The sequence below is a fragment of the Suncus etruscus genome, chromosome 1 (assembly GCF_024139225.1).
Source record: "Suncus etruscus isolate mSunEtr1 chromosome 1, mSunEtr1.pri.cur, whole genome shotgun sequence".
Classification (NCBI taxonomy): Eukaryota; Metazoa; Chordata; class Mammalia; order Eulipotyphla; family Soricidae; genus Suncus; species Suncus etruscus.
The window spans coordinates 200,322,665-200,330,513 of NC_064848.1; the positions used below are offsets into that span (position 1 = coordinate 200,322,665).

Consider the following 7,849-nt stretch of genomic DNA (forward strand, 5'->3'; position numbering starts at 1 on the left):
AAAACATTGTAATTTTTTGTCCTTCTGCTGTTCTAGCTTTCTTTGGAATGCCTAGCTTTATAAGAGTCATCATAATTGGATATATTGATTTATGCTTTCGATAACATTTTAACGTTATGATCAAATGTTTAATATATTATTATTTTATATTTTAATGTAAGTGTCCAAGTTATTGAATATATGTAATTTTTTTAAAACTTTCCCCAACAGTTTTCCCCAAACAGATTCACTATAAATTAAAGTGTTCACTTCAAATTTCTATGATGGGTAATTTTTCCAGATAAATGAACACTAAAGATTTCAGGACTATATTACCTCAACCACTAAAACATCATTTATAATGTGTTTTTTTTCCTTTCTAAATGTCCACATCAATAATATATTCATTCTCTGGGAATGATTTTTTCATGAATGTTAAGATAAATTTAAATATTTATAGGCCACCAGCAGCAAACTGTATCATTCAAAAAATATTATACTTCTTCAATTAGGTTCCATGGATATCCTTTATTTTTATAGTGAATAAGCATTTTTATTTTATTTTTATTATGGAAAATTGGATGTTATTTAAATAACATGGACTAAATACTAAACTACAGTGGTTCAATTATATTTTTGGCTTAGAATTAAATTATTCCTTTATAAGTGGAATTTCCATAGTCTAATAAAGAGCTAAGAAGGGAACTAAATATGTTCTACTTTGGACAAGACTTTTTTTTTAATTACTACTCTATTCCCTTTTTTCATTGTTGTTATAATAATCTAGGTTCACACACATACCTGTTTGTCAAAATTAGTACTTTGTACTAAACACTAAACACTGTTTAGTGCAGTCACAGAAATAATTACACAGAAATATCATAACAAAATGTGACTGAATGAGGGAAGTAGAAAGCCTGTCTAGAGTACAGGACAGTGTGGGGTGGGGAGGAAGGACACTTGGGATAATTGGTCATGGGAATGTTGCACTGGTGAAGGGTTTCTTTTATATATATTAAAAAGTTAAAAAAAAGAAAAAAAAGAAAAGATAAGGCCTCCCAATGCTTACCAGTCTGTGTTCTTTACACTGACTGTATAGAAAGAGGAGGTACAGTAAATGCACCCCATATACACCTCAACCCAGGCCCTTTGCCTGTTCTGTATTGTGAATGGGGGGGGCCAAAAAAATTAGTACTTTGTGGCATGAGACATTTCACACTTTTAAATGTTGTATTATTACTTACTTTTCAACAGAAAATACAAAAAACATAAATAAGAATCATCCTCCCCAATCACTGATGAGATTCTCTTGTAGTCATTTATAGGTATAAATTCTTGCTGCACTCTATGATGTCATATTTTGAGTAACTGATTGGAAGAATCCTGACGTGATGCAAGGCACAAAACAAAATTCATTGTGGATGTAATGAAAAGTGAACCACCAAGGACAAGGTAAATGTATGCAGTGCGATAGAATTTTCTAGAAGACTTTTCAGAAGAATGCAGAGGTATTATGCTACTGGCTCCAGAACACAGTAAAACATGAAAATATTATGAAAGTTATCTACTGTTTCAGGTAATCATAGTCTAAAATGTTTCTCAAAACCTAGCAGAAGAGGCAGAACAGATCAATTGTCCTCATTTCCCCAATGCCTGTTCTTCCTTAGAGAGGCACAGAGAGAATTCCACTTTTGTTAAAAAGAGGGAAGCAACACACTTAAAATTGTGCATTGCTCATATCACAAAATATTCAGAATGTTTATAAAGAAAAAGTGTAACAATCATAATGGCAAACAAATTAAAAGAGGGGTCGTAGACATACTACAGGACAAATAAGTATTTGCCTTGAACATGGATAACCCAGGTTGGATCCCTGACACCCCCCCAGTAGGATCCCCTTAGCCCGCCAGGAGTGGTCTCCAAGCACAGAAACAGAAATAAGCCTTGACCATGACTAGGTTGGGCCCTCAAACAAAACAGAATAAAAATTTAAAAGTAAATGAATAAATTGAGGCTGGAGAATATAGGGAGAGGGTGGTGTTTGCCTTATATGCAGCTGACCCAGGTTTGTTTTCCAGAATCTCCTAAAATACTCTGAGCAATGCCAGGAGTAATTCCTGAGTAATTCCTGAGCCAGGAGTAACCAACAAGCATTGCCTAACTGATGACCAACCCCCTTAAAGAAAAAAAGAAATAATAAAATGGATAAAACTTTTGAACAGTGGGGTAGCCTTTTCAAGGATAGCCCTAATTTGTGGAACAAATGAATATTGGTTTCTCTTTCAAAATCCCTGAGTTTATGATTAAGAGTGAAATTTGGTATGTTAAAAAAGGAGAAGTGGAATTAAACAAATCATAATACTTAATAGAAGGCAACAAAGAAAATCAGGTTCAAAGTATTGCAAGTCAGCCCCTGAAGAGGTTGACTGATGGAGGGATGAAGGATGAGGTCTTTCCCTTCCAGCTCGGAGCACGCATCTGCCACCCTGTTCAGCTGGCGGTTCTGAGATGAAGCGGCGGGCAAACAGCTCGCAGACAGTCAGGCTTGTGGAAATATTAGCTTTATTCGGTGGACAAGACTGAAGTCCAAAGCCTCAGCATCAGTTCCAGCCAAAAGCCTCTCGCCTTCCACAGACCCTTGTTTTTATCCCCCAGAATCAGGTACCACCCAATGGTGGGATCAGGTACCATCCAATGGTGGAAGCAGACTCAGGTACCACCTAAGGGTGGGAGCAGAATGCCAGGTCACACCCTAGGGTAGGGCACAATCACCGATCAGGGTAGAGTCAGTAACATAATAATCCCATAAAATGTTTACATACACAACACAAAGTGTGAGTCTAGATTATTTTCCCTGTGTATTTGTACACACAATAGAATTCATCATAATAAAATGTGACTACCATGACATGAAAATGACATGAAACAATCTGCATATGAGACAGATCCCACAAGGAAAAAGCTCCTTTTTATATTTTAATATTGAAAATGAGTATGTATATTCAAAATGGTAGCATTCCCTTGCACCATTCATAAATACATAAATCCAAGATAGATGCTCAAATAAATTTTATGTTTTCCTGAAATTATAGTTCTCATTGCCTTTCTTCCTGCACATTTTCATTATATCGATCATACAATTGCCATTCATTTCTTTTTCTTTTCCTAGCACATAATGCTTTCAGGTTTTCTAATTAGACTCTTAAGATATATAGAATAATCAAAATGACTCCATAGAAATTTTTACTTTCTTTTTTATATATTTACTTTTTATATTTTTAGGAGAGGCAAGGGGTAGGGAGACAAACAAACCCAGAGTTGGATCTGGAGTTATTTTTAGTTCTGATCTCTAGGGAACATACATACATACATACATACATATATATGTGTATATATACACATATATATGTATAAGGATGTATAAGGATGCATATTAGGGTTACTTGAGGTACAATGCAGGTAGAACCTTACCCCTGTAATATCTGGGCAACATAATAATCTCTGGACCACATTTTTTTTATTTATGTAAGACCTTAATTATAGAAATTACTCACTGACCCAATCAAATAATTTGCACCTTTGTTAATGATAAGAATGAATTTAAAAGGGCCCAGAGCAATAGCACAGTGGTAGGGTGTTTGCCTTGCACGCAGCTGACCCAGAACGAACCTGGGTTTGATCCGTGGCATCCCATATGGTCCCCCAAGCCAGGTGCGATTTCTGAGTGCATAGCTAGGGTAACCCCTGAGCACCACTGGACGTGGCCAAAAACAAACAAGCAGACATAAAAAAAAATGGATGCATTTATATGATGCATAGCGAATTCTATTACTATCTTCATCTATAATATTTAAGTTATGGAGGCTTTTATAGGTTAACTCGATTTTAGGTGCTCTTAGAAGTTTGTCTCACATATAAATTAGATCGTTTTAAGAAAGCAATATGCAAGGCCATGAAAATTTCAGAGCAATATAAATTAAGGAGGCGAAAGTGTGCAAAAGTTCTGCTTCTTTAACTTTTTTTTTCTTTCTTATTTTGGACCACAGTTGGGTTGCTCAGGGTTAACTCCTGGCTCTATGCTCAGGGATCATTCCTGGCTAGATTCAAGGTACCAATCATGGTTCAATGGATCATGCCATGGTTGGATTTATGCAAGACAAGCACCATCTCCACTCTCGGCCTGAAGTTCATCTTAATCTATAATATTCAAATCAACTTTGATTCATGAGGGTGACATGTCTTATCAAAGAATGTTTCCTCAGATGAAAGAGTCACATGTTCATAATTCTGTAGAATAATTTTAGAGGTAGTTCTAGATCTAAGAAAATGCTAATACTTTTTACCTTTTAAAAATATGCAATATATGATGAAATTCTCATAATTTTTGATTTATATAATTTTCAATGTTCTCCTGTTCATTCAAGGTTTAGATATACATGGTCACTTCTTCATTTGCTTCACACTCAGTTTTCTTTTGCTAATTTTCTACTTGAAGATTTGGATGTACAGCATAGTTTTTATTTATCCCAAGGGCAAATGATAGAGCATACCTTCCATGGGAAATTGGCAAGATAGTACAGCAGATAAAGTGCTTGCCTTGCATGCTGCTGACCCTGGTTCAATCCTCTGTACCTAACATGGCCCTTTAAAGAATGAACTCTTAACCCAAACCAGAGTAATCCCCAGGGACAGTCCAGTAGAGCCCAATCTCCTCTTTCCAAGTATATTTATGTATGTATATATGTTGGGTAGTTGATAAATGGTATCTTAGAATTTTTAGTAGTAATGCATTTTCTTTGTTTTCAATTATTTTTGTTATTTGTTTCATTCCCAAAGTCATAAAATTAATTCCAGTTTAAAAATGTCTGCTGCAGCATGTTGAGTACTCCGTAATCCCATAAATTGTTAGCAATACTTCTAATTTAGTAATATATTTATTTATTTATTTATTTTTTGTTTGGTTGGTTGTTTTGGTTTGGGGGCCACACCCGGCTGTGCTCTGTGGTCACTCCAGGTTCTGTGCCTAGAAATTCCTCCTGGTAGATTTGGGGGAAGGGCTATGGATGCTGGGGATGGAACCCAGGTGGTCTACATGCAAGGCAAATGCCCTATCCACTTAGCTTTCATGTTCTATGAGAAATAAAGAGACACTATATTGTTTCTCTGCTACAATTTTTCTATTATTATTATTATTATTATTATTTTATATTTAATGTTAGGCACTGTGTTAGGTAAGCACTACACTATTTTTAGAGATGAAATGTTCTTATGTGTTTTTAAACCACATCAGACAGTGCACAGATTTTACTCCTGGTACTGAGTGGGAGGGGCTATATGGGATGTTGGGGATCAAACCATGTTGGCCAGGTGCAAGGCAAATACCTTACCAGCTGTGCTATTGTTCCAGCCCCAATAATTTTATTATTTTAACAAAATAATATTAAGTTAAAAACAACAATACCTAGAGAGACACAGGTTATTTACAAGGAAAGTATACCATCCGATCTCATGTATTATCTTGTTTGGAAGGTATTAGATAGGAAGGAATGAAAGAGTCCCAGGGGATTGTAATTTCTATTTAATTTATAATTGTGATTAAATCCATAATTTAATGCTAACTACTAACACTTAGTAGTAATTATTAACACTTTACTATCTAGTAATATATGATAAAGAATAACTTATATTTAAAACATCACAGGCCCTTTGAATCTTAATTTGATTCAATTTTATGGGTGAACAGGTTATGCTTGAAAGAGGTTTACCAGTTAATGAAAACCAGACTTCACCATTTCTTCCTGGTTTTCTGGTCCTATATCACATGTTTTTCTTCTTATATTAGTCCTATTGCTTCTCTCTTTGAACACAATGTAAAGAAGTTGTTTTATGATGAGTTTTTGGCATGAATATTTGGGCACATTAAAATATAATAGAAGTAACCAGATCTACAACATAACCAAACTAAAGACCATCAGAGCCAGCATCTCAAAATTAAAGCATCCTCAGTGGGAATCAAATGACTTGTTTCCACTGAGATATTTTATGTTCTTTATTATAATGGTAAACCTTCACATTTTAAACCAGTCACCCAAATGATGTTCGAACTTTACATTTATATGCAAATATGGGCAACTTAAATCTTTAAAATTGGCATTGTTACATAAAAAGTCTTGTCACAGTTGAGTGAAACATATGTCTTAAAGTCTAATTCAATTAATGAAGAAGATAATCTGTGGCAAGTCATGATAAATATACTGAAAAAAGCAACATACATAAAACTCAAAATATTTTTATGTAGTACATTATTCTAAACATTTATACAAAACATTGAATGACTTCCTTTTAAATTTACTTTGTAAAAACAACATTTTACTACTACATTGACATTGTTTTATATTTAGCATCACTTTTTGGACACAACCCAAAAATGATGAAAGTGAGGCAATAAAATCTATAAAATAATTTATCTATAGAAATTATGTTTCAGTCCTACTCTAGGCTTTATTTTAAGGTCACCATTTTTTAAAGATATTGTGTTTCTTTAAGTCTTTTTTTTTTATCCCCTGCCAGATCGAAGGACTGTTGTTATTTTATTCAGTTCACTTTTCATAATTCAGAGAATTTTGAAAATAAAATGTGTAATTCATTTCTTATGTTTTACAAATGATTGACACGGTCCAAAAAAAAAGTTTTTCAAGTTTATAGACCTGAGATGAGATTTCATAATCAAACGTGCCTGTGGATTGCTTTTCAATGGTGGGCTATTGAGATTGTCCTTTTTTCCATGCACCATTCCAGAATTTTTTTCCCAAAAATATCTGTGAGGTCCAAATAGTAGCCAGCATTCTGTCTTTGGTTGACGAGCTTGTACATTTCCTGATCCAACACTTCTCTTGAAAAAGAAATGAAGTATATTTCAATTAATGCTAATGGGGGAGTAGCCTACACTTTGTGGAGAAAATTGGAAGCTTGCCTGCCTGCTATTCTTTTTCATCTCTTGGCTGAAAGAAAAACAACCCAAATCCAAGGAAGAAGTCAGGGACCCAGGGACCAGGATGTGAAGTGGCTGCCAGATTCCTTCACATCTTTTATACGTGTGTGTGTTTGTATATATGTGGTGTGATTTTGCTTTTGTGTCATTTATGTATATTTATTATATTTGTAATATTATTTCTTTATTAAATTTATAAGTATTTATTATATTCATAATAGTATATTTATTATAACTCATGGCTTCTCAAAGTGCAGATATGTAATATTAATAAATCTGTAGACAAGACATAACTTTATTTTTTTCTTACATTAATACTCTGTACCCAATTATTCAGGAGCGAGCACTCCCTCTGAGTCTGCTGTGCTTTGTTTTCTTTAAATCATGTCCAAACATTCCCTTCTTCTGCATTGTTTTCCTGCTCCTCTTCTTCTCTCTTTCATAAGAATTTAGCTGTTTACAGTAATGGTCCCCCGTGTCTGCCAGGAGCTATTTCTGAGCAGACAGCCAGGAGTAACCCCTGAGCACTGTGGGGTGTGGCCCAAAAGCCAAGAGAGAGAGAGAGAGAGAGAGAGAGAGAGAGAGAGAGAGAGAGAGAGAGAGAGAGAGAATATTGGATTCTAATTATAGAATGATTTATAGAAAAAAAATCCTGAAACCTGATGTTTAAAAAGTTCTTCATCCACAAGGCATTAAAGGACACAGACTTTCCATGAACAATTAAAAGATCTAAATAATATTTACCCTATATTTCATCTATACACTATTTCTCAGTGTATTCAGTGTGCAAACATTTATTGAGTATGAAATAAGTGGCAGATACTTAACTGGAGCCCGAGGCAATTCATAGAATGAGCCAACCAAGCCCTCAGGCTTTCA

General features: G+C 34.6%; 1 non-coding gene across 1 annotated transcript; it reads left to right on the forward strand.

Annotated features, from left to right (window-relative positions):
* Nucleotides 1–1,031: 1,031 nt before the first annotated feature.
* On the forward strand, nucleotides 1,032–1,162 carry LOC126032055 (small nucleolar RNA SNORA51). The gene has a single exon (XR_007503809.1). It is a non-coding gene; the product is annotated as a small nucleolar RNA SNORA51 (small nucleolar RNA).
* Nucleotides 1,163–7,849: the final 6,687 nt, after the last annotated feature.